The 18,563-nt window shown below is 34.6% G+C and overlaps 4 non-coding genes across 4 annotated transcripts; all 4 read left to right on the top strand.

The window, feature by feature from the left end:
* Positions 1 to 6,544: 6,544 nt before the first annotated feature.
* TRNAS-ACU (transfer RNA serine (anticodon ACU)) lies at positions 6,545 to 6,618 on the top strand. Its single transcript has one exon. It is a non-coding gene; the product is annotated as a tRNA-Ser (tRNA).
* A 5,773-nt stretch (positions 6,619 to 12,391) lies between these two features.
* Positions 12,392 to 12,465, top strand: TRNAS-ACU (transfer RNA serine (anticodon ACU)). Its single transcript has one exon. It is a non-coding gene; the product is annotated as a tRNA-Ser (tRNA).
* Positions 12,466 to 14,728: 2,263 nt separating this feature from the next.
* Positions 14,729 to 14,802, top strand: TRNAS-ACU (transfer RNA serine (anticodon ACU)). Its single transcript has one exon. It is a non-coding gene; the product is annotated as a tRNA-Ser (tRNA).
* A 3,421-nt stretch (positions 14,803 to 18,223) lies between these two features.
* TRNAS-ACU (transfer RNA serine (anticodon ACU)) lies at positions 18,224 to 18,297 on the top strand. The gene has a single exon. It is a non-coding gene; the product is annotated as a tRNA-Ser (tRNA).
* Positions 18,298 to 18,563: the final 266 nt, after the last annotated feature.

Here is an 18,563-nt window from a genome sequence, read left to right as displayed (position 1 = left end):
ATGGGCCCTGTATGCTTCCATTGCAGTACTCTGCTGCACATGTAAGTGCAAGAGATCCTGAAGCACTCACTCATCATGGGAAAGTACCAATGTGTTTCTTCATTGGTTGATGGAAGAAACATCTTACAAAAACTCTCCAGATTATTAATCGTTGCCCCAATGCATCATTGAAATTCAAGCTGGAAAGATGATTTTAATATATCACTTGTACATTTTGTATTGCTCTTCTGGTGACAATGTAGTTTGTTTTTGTCAATTACCATTTTAATAATAGGGTAAAGAAAATTAAGTGGATTTTTAAAAGAAAACAATACTTTCAATATACTATTAAAACAAATTAAAATGGTAAAAGTTATAGTACTTTAATGAAAAATAAAAGAGCAAAAATATCAATCCCAGTTTTGGATTACTTTAATTAACAAAAAAAATGCATATAGCAGAGGATAGTTTTAATCTGCCTACCTCTGGGTTATGGGCCCAGCATGCTTCCATTGCAGTACTTTGCTGCACATGTAAGTGTAAGAGATCCTGAAGCACTCAGTCATCAATGGAAAGTACCAATGTGTTTCTTCGTTGGTTGATGGAAGAAACATCTTACAAAAACTCTCCAGATTATTGACTTTTTAAAGTTTTTCTAGGAAACGTTCTAGATGTATGCTTATTAGACTTTGTCAGAATGGACTTTTTTGCAAAGTGTCTCTGTGGCGCAATCGGTTAGTGTGTCCGGCTACTAACCAAAAGGTTGGTGGTTCAATCCCAACCAGGGACGTAATTGACCTTGTTATCAGATTTTGGTGATCTTTAAGTAGACAAGTCAAAATTTCAAACCCCCTGTTATGGTGTAGGGTACCTGGCCTTCTCTGATGTAATCAAAGTTAGATTTGATTCAGTGATTTTATAAAAACAGCTAGGAAGCACAATTTAGCAGTGGGTTGCAGAGAAAAAGAAATATGCTGGCAAAAAAAATCCAATTGAGTGATTAAACAGCTCTTCATTTTCTGGCTTTATTTTTATGCTAACAAATTTGTTCTTTGAAAAGTGTCCACAAAGCCAAGTCTCTGATTAACACCTTTGTAGGTATGGTTTTTCACCTATTACTAAATTAAACTTGCTTCATTGGAAAGGCAGCAAGATGCATCCTCATTTCAATGTCTACTGAAATAATACAGGTTGACACCAGGAAACATTAATGCCACTGTATCCTTGCTGCTTTCTCATGTGGAAGTCTGTTTAATGTGAAAACAAGGTGATATCTAATTAGCACACAGGTAAGGAATTAAGAAAATCTTTATTTAAGGGTGAAGATGTTTCTCACAAAATCGTTGCCCCAATGCATCATTGAAATTCAAGCTGGAAAGATGATTTTAATATATCACTTGTACATTTTGTATTGCTCTTCTGGTGACAATGTAGTTTGTTTTTGTCAATTACCATTTTAATAATAGGGTAAAGAAAATTAAGTGGATTTTTAAAAGAAAACAATACTGTCAATATACTATTAAAACAAATTAAAATGGTAAAAGTTATTGTACTTTAAGTAAAAATAAAAGAGCCAAAATATCAATCCCAGTTTTGGATTACTTTAATTAACAAAAAAAAATGCATATAGCAGAGGATAGTTTCAATCTGCCTACCGCTGGGTTATGGGCCCAGCATGCTTCCATTGCTGTACTCTGCTGCACATGTAAGTGCAAGAGATCCTGAAGCACTCACTCATCAAGGGAAAGTACCAATGTGTTTCTTCGTTGGTTGATGGAAGAAACATCTTACAAAAACTCTCCAGATTATTGACTTTTTAAAGTTTTTCTAGGAAACATTTTAGATGAATGCTTATTAGCCTTTGTCAGTATGGACTTTTGCAAAGTGTCTCTGTGGCGCAATCAGTTAGAGTGCACGGCTATTAACCAAAAGGTTGGTGGTTCAATCCCACCCAGGGACGTAATTGACCTTGTTATCAGATTTTGGTGATCTTTAAGTAGACAAGTCAAAATTTCAAATCCCCCTGTTCTGGTGTAGGGTACCTGGCCTTCTCTGATGTAATCAGAGTTAGATTTGATTCAGTGATTTTATAAAATCAGCTAGGAAGCACAATTTAGCAGTGGGTTGCAGAGAAAAAGAAATATGCTGGCAAAAAAAATCCAATTGAGTGATTAAACAGCTCTTAATTTTCTGGCTTTATTTTTATGCTAACATATTTGTTCTCTGAAAAGTGTCCACAAAGCCAAGTCTCTGATTAACACCTTTGTAAGGATGGTTTTTAACCTATTACTAAATTAAACTTGCTTCATTGGAAAGGCAGCAAGATGCATCCTCATTTCAATGTCTACTGAAATAATACAGGTTGACACCAGGAAACATTAACGCCACTGCATCCTTGCTGCTTTCTCATGTGGATGTCTGTTTAATGTGAAAACAAGGTGATATCTAATTAGCACACAGGTAAGGAATTAAGAAAATCTTTAATTAAGGGTGAAAATGTTTCTCACAAAATCGTTGCCCCAATGCATCATTGAAATTCAAGCTGGAAATATGATTTTAATATATCACTTGTACATTTTGTATTGCTCTTCTGGTGACAATGTAGTTTGTTTTTGTCAATTACCATTTTAATAATAGGGTAAAGAAAATTAAGTGGATTTTTGAAAGAAAACAATACTGTCAATATACTATTAAAACAAATTAAAATGGTAAAAGTTATTGTACTGTAAGTAAAAATAAAAGAGCCAACATATCAATCCCAGTTTTGGAATACTTTAATTAACAAAAACAAATGCATATAGCAGAGGATAGTTTCAATCTGCCTACCTCTAGGTTATGTGCTCAGCATGCTTCCATTGCTGTACTCTGCTGCACATGTAAGTGCAATAGATCCTGAAGCACTCACTCATCATGGGAAAGTACCAATGTGTTTCTTCGTTGGTTGATGGAAGAAACATCTTACAAAAACTCTCCAGATTATTGACTTTTTAAAGTTTTTCTAGGAAACGTTTTAGATGAATGCTTATTAGCCTTTGTCAGTATGTACTTTTGCAAAGTGTCTCTGTGGCGCAATCAGTTAGTGTGTATGGCTATTAACCAAAAGGTTGGTGGTTCAATCCCACCCAGGGACGTAATTGACCTTGTTATCAGATTTTGGTGATCTTTAAGTAGACAAGTCAAAATTTCAAACCCCCTCTTATGGTGTAGGGTACCTGGCCTTCTCTGATGTAATCAGAGTTAGATTTGATTCAGTGATTTTATAAAAACAGCTAGGAAGCACAATTTAGCAGTGGGTTGCAGAGAAAAAGAAATATGCTGGCAAAAAAATCCAATTGAGTGATTAAACAGCTCTTCATTTTCTGGCTTTATTTTTATGCTAACAAATTTGTTCTCTGAAAAGTGTCCACAAAGCCAAGTCTCTGATTAACACCTTTGTAAGGATGGTTTTTCACCTATTACTAAATTAAACTTGCTTCATTGGAAAGGCAGCAAGATGCATCCTCATTTCAATGTCTACTGAAATAATACAGGTTGACACCAGGAAACATTAACGCCACTGCATCCTTGCTGCTTTCTCATGTAAAAGTCTGTTTAATGTGAAAACAAGGTGATATCTAATTAGCACACAGGTAAGGAATTAAGAAAATCTTTATTTAAGGGTGAAAATGTTTCTCACAAAATCGTTGCCCCAATGCATCATTGAAATTCAAGCTGGAAAGATGATTTTAATATATCACTTGTACATTTTGTATTGCTCTTCTGCTGACAATGTAGTTTGTTTTTGTCAATTACCATTTTAATAATAGGGTAAAGAAAATTAAGTGGATTTTTAAAAGAAAACAATACTTTCAATATACTATTAAAACAAATTAAAATGGTAAAAGTTATTGTACTTTAATGAAAAATAAAAGAGCAAAAATATCAATCCCAGTTTTGGATTACTTTAATTAACAAAAAAAATGCATATAGCAGAGGATAGTTTTAATCTGCCTACCTCTGGGTTATGGGCCCAGCATGCTTCCATTGCAGTACTCTGCTGCACATGTAAGTGCAAGAGATCCTGAAGCACTCACTCATCATGGGAAAGTACCAATGTGTTTCTTCGTTGGTTGATGGAAGAAACATCTTACAAAAACTCTCCAGATTATTGACTTTTTAAAGTTTTTCTAGGAAACGTTTTAGATGAATGCTTATTAGCCTTTGTCAGTATGGACTTTTGCAAAGTGTCTCTGTGGCGCAATCAGTTAGTGTGCACGGCTATTAACCAAAAGGTTGGTGGTTCAATCCCACCCAGGGACGTAATTGACCTTGTTATCAGATTTTGGTGATCTTTAAGTAGACAAGTCAAAATTTCAAATCCCCCTGTTCTGGTGTAGGGTACCTGGCCTTCTCTGATGTAATCAGAGTTAGATTTGATTCAGTGATTTTATAAAAACAGCTAGGAAGCACAATTTAGCAGTGGGTTGCAGAGAAAAAGAAATATGCTGGCAAAAAAAATCCAATTGAGTGATTAAACAGCTCTTAATTTTCTGGCTTTATTTTTATGCTAACAAATTTGTTCTCTGAAAAGTGTCCACAAAGCCAAGTCTCTGATTAACACCTTTGTAAGGATGGTTTTTAACCTATTACTAAATTAAACTTGCTTCATTGGAAAGGCAGCAAGATGCATCCTCATTTCAATGTCTACTGAAATAATACAGGTTGACACCAGGAAACATTAACGCCACTGCATCCTTGCTGCTTTCTCATGTGGAAGTCTGTTTAATGTGAAAACAAGGTGATATCTAATTAGCACACAGGTAAGGAATTAAGAAAATCTTTATTTAAGGGTGAAAATGTTTCTCACAAAATCGTTGCCCCAATGCATCATTGAAATTCAAGCTGGAAATATGATTTTAATATATCACTTGTACATTTTGTATTGCTCTTCTGGTGACAATGTAGTTTGTTTTTGTCAATTACCATTTTAATAATAGGGTAAAGAAAATTAAGTGGATTTTTGAAAGAAAACAATACTGTCAATATACTATTAAAACAAATTAAAATGGTAAAAGTTATTGTACTGTAAGTAAAAATAAAAGAGCCAACATATCAATCCCAGTTTTGGAATACTTTAATTAACAAAAACAAATGCATATAGCAGAGGATAGTTTCAATCTGCCTACCTCTGGGTTATGTGCTCAGCATGCTTCCATTGCTGTACTCTGCTGCACATGTAAGTGCAATAGATCCTGAAGCACTCACTCATCATGGGAAAGTACCAATGTGTTTCTTCGTTGGTTGATGGAAGAAACATCTTACAAAAACTCTCCAGATTATTGACTTTTTAAAGTTTTTCTAGGAAACGTTTTAGATGAATGCTTATTAGCCTTTGTCAGTATGTACTTTTGCAAAGTGTCTCTGTGGCGCAATCAGTTAGTGTGTATGGCTATTAACCAAAAGGTTGGTGGTTCAATCCCACCCAGGGACGTAATTGACCTTGTTATCAGATTTTGGTGATCTTTAAGTAGACAAGTCAAAATTTCAAACCCCCTCTTATGGTGTAGGGTACCTGGCCTTCTCTGATGTAATCAGAGTTAGATTTGATTCAGTGATTTTATAAAAACAGCTAGGAAGCACAATTTAGCAGTGGGTTGCAGAGAAAAAGAAATATGCTGCCAAAAAAATCCAATTGAGTGATTAAACAGCTCTTCATTTTCTGGCTTTATTTTTATGCTAACAAATTTGTTCTCTGAAAAGTGTCCACAAAGCCAAGTCTCTGATTAACACCTTTGTAAGGATGGTTTTTCACCTATTACTAAATTAAACTTGCTTCATTGGAAAGGCAGCAAGATGCATCCTCATTTCAATGTCTACTGAAATAATACAGGTTGACACCAGGAAACATTAACGCCACTGCATCCTTGCTGCTTTCTCATGTAAAAGTCTGTTTAATGTGAAAACAAGGTGATATCTAATTAGCACACAGGTAAGGAATTAAGAAAATCTTTATTTAAGGGTGAAAATGTTTCTCACAAAATCGTTGCCCCAATGCATCATTGAAATTCAAGCTGGAAAGATGATTTTAATATATCACTTGTACATTTTGTATTGCTCTTCTGCTGACAATGTAGTTTGTTTTTGTCAATTACCATTTTAATAATAGGGTAAAGAAAATTAAGTGGATTTTTAAAAGAAAACAATACTTTCAATATACTATTAAAACAAATTAAAATGGTAAAAGTTATTGTACTTTAATGAAAAATAAAAGAGCAAAAATATCAATCCCAGTTTTGGATTACTTTAATTAACAAAAAAAATGCATATAGCAGAGGATAGTTTTAATCTGCCTACCTCTGGGTTATGGGCCCAGCATGCTTCCATTGCAGTACTCTGCTGCACATGTAAGTGCAAGAGATCCTGAAGCACTCACTCATCATGGGAAAGTACCAATGTGTTTCTTCGTTGGTGGATGGAAGAAACATCTTACAAAAACTCTCCAGATTATTGACTTTTTAAAGTTTTTCTAGGAAACATTTTAGATGAATGCTTATTAGTCTTTGTCAGTATGTACTTTTTGCAAAGTGTCTCTGTGGCGCAATTGGTTAGTGTGTCCGGCTACTAACCAAAAGGTTGGTGGTTCAATCCCACCCAGGGACGTAATTGACCTTGTTATCAGATTTTGGTGATCTTTAAGTAGACAAGTCAAAATTTCAAATCCCCTCTTATGGTGTAGGGTACCTGGCCTTCTCTGATGTAATCAGAGTTAGATTTGATTCAGTGATTTTATAAAAACAGCTAGGAAGCACAATTTAGCAGTGGGTTGCAGAGAAAAAGAAATATGCTGGCAAAAAAATCCAATTGAGTGATTAAACAGCTCTTCATTTTCTGGCTTTATTTTTATGCTAACAAATTTGTTCTCTGAAAAGTGTCCACAAAGCCAAGTCTCTGATGAACACCTTTGTAAGGATGGTTTTTCACCTATTACTAAATTAAACTTGCTTCATTGGAAAGGCAGCAAGATGCATCCTCATTTCAATGTCTACTGAAATAATACAGGTTGACACCAGGAAACATTAACGCCAATGCATCCTTGCTGCTTTCTCATGTGGAAGTCTGTTTAATGTGAAAACAAGGTGATATCTAATTAGCACACAGGTAAGGAATTAAGAAAATCTTTATTTAAGGGTGAAAATGTTTCTCACAAAATCGTTGCCCCAATGCATCATTGAAATTCAAGCTGGAAATATGATTTTAATATATCACTTGTACATTTTGTATTGCTCTTCTGGTGACAATGTAGTTTGTTTTTGTCAATTACCATTTTAATAATAGGGTAAAGAAAATTAAGTGGATTTTTAAAAGAAAACAATACTGTCAATATACTATTAAAACAAATTAAAATGGTAAAAGTTATTGTACTTTAAGTAAAAATAAAAGAGCCAAAATATCAATCCCAGTTTTGGATTACTTTAATTAACAAAAAAAAATGCATATAGCAGAGGATAGTTTCAATCTGCCTACCGCTGGGTTATGGGCCCAGCATGCTTCCATTGCTGTACTCTGCTGCACATGTAAGTGCAAGAGATCCTGAAGCACTCACTCATCATGGGAAAGTACCAATGTGTTTCTTCGTTGGTTGATGGAAGAAACATCTTACAAAAACTCTCCAGATTATTGACTTTTTAAAGTTTTTCTAGGAAACGTTTTAGATGAATGCTTATTAGCCTTTGTCAGTATGGACTTCTGCAAAGTGTCTCTGTGGCGCAATCAGTTAGTGTGCACGGCTATTAACCAAAAGGTTGGTGGTTCAATCCCACCCAGGGACGTAATTGACCTTGTTATCAGATTTTGGTGATCTTTAAGTAGACAAGTCAAAATTTCAAATCCCCCTGTTCTGGTGTAGGGTACCTGGCCTTCTCTGATGTAATCAGAGTTAGATTTGATTCAGTGATTTTATAAAAACAGCTAGGAAGCACAATTTAGCAGTGGGTTGCAGAGAAAAAGAAATATGCTGGCAAAAAAATTCCAATTGAGTGATTAAACAGCTCTTAATTTTCTGGCTTTATTTTAATGCTAACAAATTTGTTCTCTGAAAAGTGTCCACAAAGCCAAGTCTCTGATTAACACCTTTGTAAGGATGGTTTTTAACCTATTACTAAATTAAACTTGCTTCATTGGAAAGGCAGCAAGATGCATCCTCATTTCAATGTCTACTGAAATAATACAGGTTGACACCAGGAAACATTAACGCCACTGCATCCTTGCTGCTTTCTCATGTGGAAGTCTGTTTAATGTGAAAACAAGGTGATATCTAATTAGCACACAGGTAAGGAATTAAGAAAATCTTTATTTAAGGGTGAAAATGTTTCTCACAAAATCGTTGCCCCAATGCATCATTGAAATTCAAGCTGGAAATATGATTTTAATATATCACTTGTACATTTTGTATTGCTCTTCTGGTGACAATGTAGTTTGTTTTTGTCAATTACCATTTTAATAATAGGGTAAAGAAAATTAAGTGGATTTTTGAAAGAAAACAATACTGTCAATATACTATTAAAACAAATTAAAATGGTAAAAGTTATTGTACTGTAAGTAAAAATAAAAGAGCCAACATATCAATCCCAGTTTTTGAATACTTTAATTAACAAAAACAAATGCATATAGCAGAGGATAGTTTCAATCTGCCTACCTCTGGGTTATGTGCTCAGCATGCTTCCATTGCTGTACTCTGCTGCACATGTAAGTGCAATAGATCCTGAAGCACTCACTCATCATGGGAAAGTACCAATGTGTTTCTTCGTTGGTTGATGGAAGAAACATCTTACAAAAACTCTCCAGATTATTGACTTTTTAAAGTTTTTCTAGGAAACGTTTTAGATGAATGCTTATTAGCCTTTGTCAGTATGTACTTTTGCAAAGTGTCTCTGTGGCGCAATCAGTTAGTGTGTATGGCTATTAACCAAAAGGTTGGTAGTTCAATCCCACCCAGGGACGTAATTGACCTTGTTATCAGATTTTGGTGATCTTTAAGTAGACAAGTCAAAATTTCAAACCCCCTCTTATGGTGTAGGGTACCTGGCCTTCTCTGATGTAATCAGAGTTAGATTTGATTCAGTGATTTTATAAAAACAGCTAGGAAGCACAATTTAGCAGTGGGTTGCAGAGAAAAAGAAATATGCTGGCAAAAAAATCCAATTGAGTGATTAAACAGCTCTTCATTTTCTGGCTTTATTTTTATGCTAACAAATTTGTTCTCTGAAAAGTGTCCACAAAGCCAAGTCTCTGATTAACACCTTTGTAAGGATGGTTTTTCACCTATTACTAAATTAAACTTGCTTCATTGGAAAGGCAGCAAGATGCATCCTCATTTCAATGTCTACTGAAATAATACAGGTTGACACCAGGAAACATTAACGCCACTGCATCCTTGCTGCTTTCTCATGTAAAAGTCTGTTTAATGTGAAAACAAGGTGATATCTAATTAGCACACAGGTAAGGAATTAAGAAAATCTTTATTTAAGGGTGAAAATGTTTCTCACAAAATCGTTGCCCCAATGCATCATTGAAATTCAAGCTGGAAAGATGATTTTAATATATCACTTGTACATTTTGTATTGCTCTTCTGCTGACAATGTAGTTTGTTTTTGTCAATTACCATTTTAATAATAGGGTAAAGAAAATTAAGTGGATTTTTAAAAGAAAACAATACTTTCAATATACTATTAAAACAAATTAAAATGGTAAAAGTTATTGTACTTTAATGAAAAATAAAAGAGCAAAAATATCAATCCCAGTTTTGGATTACTTTAATTAACAAAAAAAATGCATATAGCAGAGGATAGTTTTAATCTGCCTACCTCTGGGTTATGGGCCCAGCATGCTTCCATTGCAGTACTCTGCTGCACATGTAAGTGCAAGAGATCCTGAAGCACTCACTCATCATGGGAAAGTACCAATGTGTTTCTTCGTTGGTGGATGGAAGAAACATCTTACAAAAACTCTCCAGATTATTGACTTTTTAAAGTTTTTCTAGGAAACATTTTAGATGAATGCTTATTAGTCTTTGTCAGTATGTACTTTTTGCAAAGTGTCTCTGTGGCGCAATCGGTTAGTGTGTCCGGCTACTAACCAAAAGATTGGTGGTTCAATCCCACCCAGGGACGTAATTGACCTTGTTATCAGATTTTGGTGATCTTTAAGTAGACAAGTCAAAATTTCAAATCCCCTCTTATGGTGTAGGGTACCTGGTCTTCTCTGATGTAATCAGAGTTAGATTTGATTCAGTGATTTTATAAAAACAGCTAGGAAGCACAATTTAGCAGTGGGTTGCAGAGAAAAAGAAATATGCTGGCAAAAAAATCCAATTGAGTGATTAAACAGCTCTTCATTTTCTGGCTTTATTTTTATGCTAACAAATTTGTTCTCTGAAAAGTGTCCACAAAGCCAAGTCTCTGATGAACACCTTTGTAAGGATGGTTTTTCACCTATTACTAAATTAAACTTGCTTCATTGGAAAGGCAGCAAGATGCATCCTCATTTCAATGTCTACTGAAATAATACAGGTTGACACCAGGAAACATTAACGCCAATGCATCCTTGCTGCTTTCTCATGTGGAAGTCTGTTTAATGTGAAAACAAGGTGATATCTAATTAGCACACAGGTAAGGAATTAAGAAAATCTTTATTTAAGGGTGAAAATGTTTCTCACAAAATCGTTGCCCCAATGCATCATTGAAATTCAAGCTGGAAATATGATTTTAATATATCACTTGTACATTTTGTATTGCTCTTCTGGTGACAATGTAGTTTGTTTTTGTCAATTACCATTTTAATAATAGGGTAAAGAAAATTAAGTGGATTTTTAAAAGAAAACAATACTGTCAATATACTATTAAAACAAATTAAAATGGTAAAAGTTATTGTACTTTAAGTAAAAATAAAAGAGCCTAAATATCAATCCCAGTTTTGGATTACTTTAATTAACAAAAAAAATGCATATAGCAGAGGATAGTTTCAATCTGCCTACCGCTGGGTTATGGGCCCAGCATGCTTCCATTGCTGTACTCTGCTGCACATGTAAGTGCAAGAGATCCTGAAGCACTCACTCATCATGGGAAAGTACCAATGTGTTTCTTCGTTGGTTGATGGAAGAAACATCTTACAAAAACTCTCCAGATTATTGACTTTTTAAAGTTTTTCTAGGAAACGTTTTAGATGAATGCTTATTAGCCTTTGTCAGTATGGACTTTTGCAAAGTGTCTCTGTGGCGCAATCAGTTAGTGTGCACGGCTATTAACCAAAAGGTTGGTGGTTCAATCCCACCCAGGGACGTAATTGACCTTGTTATCAGATTTTGGTGATCTTTAAGTAGACAAGTCAAAATTTCAAACCCCCTCTTATGGTGTAGGGTACCTGGCCTTCTCTGATGTAATCAGAGTTAGATTTGATTCAGTGATTTTATAAAAACAGCTAGGAAGCACAATTTAGCAGTGGGTTGCAGAGAAAAAGAAATATGCTGGCAAAAAAATCAAATTGAGTGATTAAACAGCTCTTCATTTTCTGGCTTTATTTTTATGCTAACAAATTTGTTCTCTGAAAAGTGTCCACAAAGCCAAGTCTCTGATTAACACCTTTGTAAGGATGGTTTTTCACCTATTACTAAATTAAACTTGCTTCATTGGAAAGACAGCAAGATGCATCCTCATTTCAATGTCTACTGAAATAATACAGGTTGACACCAGGAAACATTAACGCCACTGCATCCTTGCTGCTTTCTCATGTAAAAGTCTGTTTAATGTGAAAACAAGGTGATATCTAATTAGCACACAGGTAAGGAATTAAGAAAATCTTTATTTAAGGGTGAAAATGTTTCTCACAAAATCGTTGCCCCAATGCATCATTGAAATTCAAGCTGGAAAGATGATTTTAATATATCACTTGTACATTTTGTATTGCTCTTCTGCTGACAATGTAGTTTGTTTTTGTCAATTACCATTTTAATAATAGGGTCAAGAAAATTAAGTGGATTTTTAAAAGAAAACAATACTTTCAATATACTATTAAAACAAATTAAAATGGTAAAAGTTATTGTACTTTAATGAAAAATAAAAGAGCAAAAATATCAATCCCAGTTTTGGATTACTTTAATTAACAAAAAAAAATGCATATAGCAGAGGATAGTTTTAATCTGCCTACCTCTGGGTTATGGGCCCAGCATGCTTCCATTGCAGTACTCTGCTGCACATGTAAGTGCAAGAGATCCTGAAGCACTCACTCATCATGGGAAAGTACCAATGTGTTTCTTCGTTGGTGGATGGAAGAAACATCTTACAAAAACTCTCCAGATTATTGACTTTTTAAAGTTTTTCTAGGAAACATTTTAGATGAATGCTTATTAGTCTTTGTCAGTATGTACTTTTTGCAAATTGTCTCTGTGGCGCAATCGGTTAGTGTGTCTGGCTACTAACCAAAAGGTTGGTGGTTCAATCCCACCCAGGGACATAATTGACCTTGTGATCAGGTTTTGGTGATATTTAAGTAGACAAGTCAAAATTTCAAACCCCCTCTTATGGTGTAGGGTACCTGGCCTTTTCTGATGTAATCAGAGTTAGATTTGATTCAGTAATTTTATAAAAAACAGCGAGTAAGCACAATTTAGCAATGGGTTGCAGAGAAAAAAAATATGCTGGCAGAAAAATCCAATTGAGTGATTAAACAGCTCTTCATTTTCTGGCTTTATTTTTATGCTAACAAATTTGTTCTCTGAAAAGTGTCCACAAAGCCAAGTCTCTGATTAACACCTTTGTAGGGATGGTTTTTCACCTATTACTAAATTAAACTTGCTTCATTGGAAAGGCAGCAAGATGCATCCTCATTTCAATGTCTACTGAAATAATACAGGTTGACACCAGGAAACATTAACGCCACTGCATCCTTGCTGCTTTCTCATGTAGAAGTCTGTTTAATGTGAAAACAAGGTGATATCTAATTAGCACACAGGTAAGGAATTAAGAAAATCTTTATTTAAGGGTGAAAATGTTTCTCACAAAATCGTTGCCCCCAATGCATCATTGAAATTCAAGCTGGAAAGATGATTTTAATATATCACTTGTACATTTTGTATTGCTCTTCTGGTGACAATGTAGTTTGTTTTTGTCAATTACCATTTTAATGATAGGGTAAAGAAAATTAAGTGGATTTTTAAAAGAAAACAATACTTTCAATATACTATTAAAACAAATTAAAATGGTAAAAGTTATTGTACTTTAATGAAAAATAAAGAGCAAAAATATCAATCCCAGTTTTGGATTACTTTAATTAACAAAAAAAATGCATATAGCAGAGGATAGTTTTAATCTGCCTACCTCTGGGTTATGGGCCCAGCATGCTTCCATTGCAGTACTCTGCTGCACATGTAAGTGCAAGAGATCCTGAAGCACTCACTCATCATGGGAAAGTACCAATGTGTTTCTTCGTTGGTGGATGGAAGAAACATCTTACAAAAACTCTCCAGATTATTGACTTTTTAAAGTTTTTCTAGGAAACGTTTTAGATGAATGCTTATTAGCCTTTGTCAGTATGGACTTTCGCAAAGTGTCTCTGTGGCGCAATCAGTTAGTGTGTACGGCTATAAACCAAAAGGTTGGTGGTTCAATCCCACCCATTGACGTAATTGACCTTGTTATCAGATTTTGGTGATCTTTAAGTAGACAAGTCAAAATTTCAAATCCCCTCTTATGGTGTAGGGTACCTGGCCTTCTCTGATGTAATCAGAGTTAGATTTGATTCAGTGATTTTATAAAAACAGCTAGGAAGCACAATTTAGCAGTGGGTTGCAGAGAAAAAGAAATATGCTGGCAAAAAAATCAAATTGAGTGATTAAACAGCTCTTCATTTTCTGGCTTTATTTTTATGCTAACAAATTTGTTCTCTGAAAAGTGTCCACAAAGCCAAGTCTCTGATTAACACCTTTGTAAGGATGGTTTTTCACCTATTACTAAATTAAACTTGCTTCATTGGAAAGGCAGCAAGATGCATCCTCATTTCAATGTCTACTGAAATAATACAGGTTGACACCAGGAAACATTAACGCCAATGCATCCTTGCTGCTTTCTCATGTGGAAGTCTGTTTAATGTGAAAACAAGGTGATATCTAATTAGCACACAGGTAAGGAATTAAGAAAATCTTTATTTAAGGGTGAAGATGTTTCTCACAAAATCGTTGCCCCAATGCATCATTGAAATTCAAGCTGGAAAGATGATTTTAATATATCACTTGTACATTTTGTATTGCTCTTCTGGTGACAATGTAGTTTGTTTTTGTCAATTACCATTTTAATAATAGGGTAAAGAAAATTAAGTGGATTTTTGAAAGAAAACAATACTGTCAATAAACTATTAAAACAAATTAAAATGGTAAAAGTTATTGTACTTTAAGTAAACATAAAATAGCTAACATATCAATCCCAGTTTTGGATTACTTTAATTAACAAAAAAAATGCATATAGCAGAGGATAGTTTCAATCTGCCTACCTCTGGTTAATGGGCCCAGCATGCTTCCATTGCAGTACTCTGCTGCACATGTAAGTGCAAGAGATCCTGAAGCACTCACTCATCATGGGAAAGTACCAATGTGTTTCTTCGTTGGTTGATTTAAGAAAATTCTTACAAAAACTCTCCAGATTATTGACTTTTTAAAGTTTTTCTAGGAAACGTTCTAGATGAATGCTTATTAGCCTTTGTCAGTATGTACTTTTTGCAAATTGTCTCTGTGGCGCAATCGGTTAGTGTGTCTGGCTACTAACCAAAATGTTGGTGGTTCAATCCCACCCAGGGACATAATTGACCTTGTGATCAGGTTTTGGTGATATTTAAGTAGACAAGTCAAAATTTCAAACCCCCTCTTATGGTGTAGGGTACCTGGCCTTCTCTGATGTAATCAGAGTTAGATTTGATTCAGTGATTTTATAAAAAACAGCTAGGAAGCACAATTTAGCAATGGGTTGCAGAGAAAAAAAATATGCTGGCAGAAAAATCCAATTGAGTGATTAAACAGCTCTTCATTTTCTGCCTTTATTTTTATGCTAACAAATTTGTTCTCTAAAAAGTGTCCACAAAGCCAAGTCTCTGATTAACACCTTTGTAGGGATGGTTTTTCACCTATAACTAAATTAAACTTGCTTCATTGGAAAGGCAGCAAGATGCATCCTCATTTCAATGTCTACTGAAATAATACAGGTTGACACCAGGAAACATTAACGCCACTGCATCCTTGCTGCTTTCTCATGTAGAAGTCTGTTTAATGTGAAAACAAGGTGATATCTAATTGGCACACAGGTAAGGAATTAAGAAAATCTTTATTTAAGGGTGAAGATGTTTCTCACAAAATCGTTGCCCTAATGCATCATTGAAATTCAAGCTGGAAAGATCACTTGTACATTTTGAATTGCTCTTCTGGTGACAATGTAGTTTGTTTTTGTCAATTACCCTTTTAATAATAGGGTAAAGAAAATTAAGTGGATTTTTTAAAGAAAACTATATTGTCAATATACTATTAAAACAAATTAAAATGGTAAAAGTTATTGTACTTTAAGTAAAAATAAAAGAGCAAAAATATCAATCCCAGTTTTGATTACTTAAATTAACAAAAAAAAATGCATATAGCAAAGGATAGTTTCAATCTGCCTACCTCTGGGTTATGGGCCCAGCATGCTTCCATTGCAGTACTCTGCTGCACATGTAAGTGCAAGAGATCCTGAAGCACTCACTCATCATGGGAAAGTACCAATGTGTTTCTTCGTTGGTTGATGGAAGAAACATTTTACAAAAACTCTCCAGATTATTGACTTTCTAAAGTTTTTCTAGGAAACGTTCTAGATGTATGCTTATTAGCCTTTGTCAGTATGTACTTTTTTGCAAAGTGTCTCTGTGGCGCAATCGGTTAGTGTGTCCGGTTACTAACCAAAAGGTTGGTGGTTCAGTCCCACGCAGGGACGTAATTGACCTTGTTATCAGATTTTGGTGATCTTTAAGTAGACAAGTCAAAATTTCAAACCCCCTGTTATAGTGTAGGGTACCTGGCCTTCTCTGATGTAATCAGAGTTAGATTTGATTCATTGATTTTATAAAAACAGCTAGGAAGCACAATTTAGCAGTGGGTTGCAGAGAAAAAGAAATATGCTGGCAAAAAAAATCCAATTGAGTGATTAAACAGCTCTTCATTTTCTGGCTTTATTTTTATGCTAACAAATTTGTTCTCTGAAAAGTGTCCACAAAGCCAAGTCTCTGATTAACACCTTTGTAGGGATGGTTTTTCACCTATTACTAAATTAAACTTGCTTCATTGGAAAGGCAGCAAGATGCATCCTCATTTCAATGTCTACTGAAATAATACAGGTTGACACCAGGAAACATTAACGCCACTGCATCCTTGCTGCTTTCTCATGTAGAAGTCTGTTTAATGTGAAAACAAGGTGATATCTAATTAGCACACAGGTAAGGAATTAAGAAAATCTTTATTTAAGGGTGAAAATGTTTCTCACAAAATCGTTGCCCCCAATGCATCATTGAAATTCAAGCTGGAAAGATGATTTTAATATATCACTTGTACATTTTGTATTGCTCTTCTGGTGACAATGTAGTTTGTTTTTGTCAATTACCATTTTAATAATAGGGTAAAGAAAATTAAGTGGATTTTTAAAAGAAAACAATACTTTCAATATACTATTAAAACAAATTAAAATGGTAAAAGTTATTGTACTTTAATGAAAAATAAAGAGCAAAAATATCAATCCCAGTTTTGGATTACTTTAATTAACAAAAAAAATGCATATAGCAGAGGAAAGTTTTAATCTGCCTACCTCTGGGTTATGGGCCCAGCATGCTTCCATTGCAGTACTCTGCTGCACATGTAAGTGCAAGAGATCCTGAAGCACTCACTCATCATGGGAAAGTACCAATGTGTTTCTTCGTTGGTGGATGGAAGAAACATCTTACAAAAACTCTCCAGATTATTGACTTTTTACAGTTTTTCTAGGAAACGTTTTAGATGAATGCTTATTAGCCTTTGTCAGTATGGACTTTCGCAAAGTGTCTCTGTGGCGCAATCAGTTAGTGTGTACGGCTATAAACCAAAAGGTTGGTGGTTCAATCCCACCCATTGACGTAATTGACCTTGTTATCAGATTTTGGTGATCTTTAAGTAGACAAGTCAAAATTTCAAATCCCCTCTTATGGTGTAGGGTACCTGGCCTTCTCTGATGTAATCAGAGTTAGATTTGATTCAGTGATTTTATAAAAACAGCTAGGAAGCACAATTTAGCAGTGGGTTGCAGAGAAAAAGAAATATGCTGGCAAAAAAATCCAATTGAGTGATTAAACAGCTCTTCATTTTCTGGCTTTATTTTTATGCTAACAAATTTGTTCTCTGAAAAGTGTCCACAAAGCCAAGTCTCTGATTAACACCTTTGTAGGGATGGTTTTTCACCTATTACTAAATTAAACTTGCTTCATTGGAAAGGCAGCAAGATGCATCCTCATTTCAATGTCTACTGAAATAATACAGGTTGACAGCAGGAAACATTAACGCCACTGCATCCTTGCTGCTTTCTCATGTAGAAGTCTGTTTAATGTGAAAACAAGGTGATATCTAATTAGCACACAGGTAAGGAATTAAGAAAATCTTTATTTAAGGGTGAAAATGTTTCTCACAAAATCGTTGCCCCCAATGCATCATTGAAATTCAAGCTGGAAAGATGATTTTAATATATCACTTGTACATTTTGTATTGCTCTTCTGGTGACAATGTAGTTTGTTTTTGTCAATTACCATTTTAATAATAGGGTAAAGAAAATTAAGTGGATTTTTAAAAGAAAACAATACTTTCAATATACTATTAAAACAAATTAAAATGGTAAAAGTTATTGTACTTTAATGAAAAATAAAGAGCAAAAATATCAATCCCAGTTTTGGATTACTTTAATTAACAAAAAAAATGCATATAGCAGAGGAAAGTTTTAATCTGCCTACCTCTGGGTTATGGGCCCAGCATGCTTCCATTGCAGTACTCTGCTGCACATGTAAGTGCAAGAGATCCTGAAGCACTCACTCATCATGGGAAAGTACCAATGTGTTTCTTCGTTGGTGGATGGAAGAAACATCTTACAAAAACTCTCCAGATTATTGACTTTTTAAAGTTTTTCTAGGAAACGTTCTAGATGAATGCTTATTAGCCTTTGTCAGTATGTACTTTTTGCAAATTGTCTCTGTGGCGCAATCGGTTAGTGTGTCTGGCTACTAACCAAAAGGTTGGTGGTTCAATCCCACCCAGGGACTTAATTGACCTTGTGATCAGGTTTTGGTGATATTTAAGTAGACAAGTCAAAATTTCAAACCCCCTCTTATGGTGTAGGGTACCTGGCCTTCTCTGATGTAATCAGAGTTAGATTTGATTCAGTGATTTTATAAAAAAACAGCTAGGAAGCACAATTTAGCAATGGGTTGCAGAGAAAAAAAATATGCTGGCAGAAAAATCCAATTGAGTGATTAAACAGCTCTTCATTTTCTGCCTTTATTTTTATGCTAACAAATTTGTTCTCTAA

This window comes from Pseudophryne corroboree (genome assembly GCF_028390025.1).
Source record: "Pseudophryne corroboree isolate aPseCor3 chromosome 7 unlocalized genomic scaffold, aPseCor3.hap2 SUPER_7_unloc_1, whole genome shotgun sequence".
NCBI classification, from domain to species: domain Eukaryota; kingdom Metazoa; phylum Chordata; class Amphibia; order Anura; family Myobatrachidae; genus Pseudophryne; species Pseudophryne corroboree.
Note: the sequence above shows the minus strand (reverse complement) of the source record. Positions and strands in the feature narration are given on the sequence as shown.